We start from the raw sequence: 753 nt of genomic DNA, 5'->3' as shown, positions 1-753 counted from the left end.
AAATATCCTGTGCCCCAATCCCCCTCAGGTAGAACATGGAAGATTTTTGAAAATTAATTTAATTAAGAAAATACACCCTTACCTAGATGCCCAGTTCTAAGAAAAAAACAGCCCAGCCATTGCTGGGGAACAACCCAGCTGGGCAGCGGATCCAACCCTCTTTAGAGCAGGAGGGCAGATCTCGGGGACAGGATCTCATCCTCCTGTCACCATGCTGTGAAAATTAAGGCATAGAATCACAATGAAGTCAACAGATAACAGAGTTAATTTCAGAATTAGTCTCTGAATTCTCTGGAAATTAGTCTTCCATTTCAGTGACACAGATAAGAAGACCCTGAATAGCATTTCATAAGCCTAGTGAGCATTTAGTGAGAGGAACAAAATCTGGTCTGTTGACTGGGATCCTCATTCTCTCTCATCTCATGTATAGAATCGAGGGCAGTACAAACCCCTTTTGGGGAAGATTCCCTAATGTTACCAGACTTGATATACTTTAAAGACTTTTTTCTACATATGGGAACATATAGAGTCTCTCTCCCACCTGGGTTCTCCAATGTGCACTAAAATGTGAACTACTGTTGAATCGCCTCCCACATTCACTAAATTCATAGGGTTTTTCTCCTGTGTGGATTCTCTGGTGTACTGTGAGGTTAGAAAGATCAATGAAGTCTTTTCCACATTCAGCACATTTGTAGGACTTCTTCCCAGTGTGGATTCTCTCACGGCAAATCAGATGTGAGGTGCGGCCACAGC

This window comes from Tamandua tetradactyla, chromosome 12 (genome assembly GCF_023851605.1).
Source record: "Tamandua tetradactyla isolate mTamTet1 chromosome 12, mTamTet1.pri, whole genome shotgun sequence".
In the NCBI taxonomy this organism is placed as follows: Eukaryota; Metazoa; Chordata; class Mammalia; order Pilosa; family Myrmecophagidae; genus Tamandua; species Tamandua tetradactyla.
Note: the sequence above shows the minus strand (reverse complement) of the source record.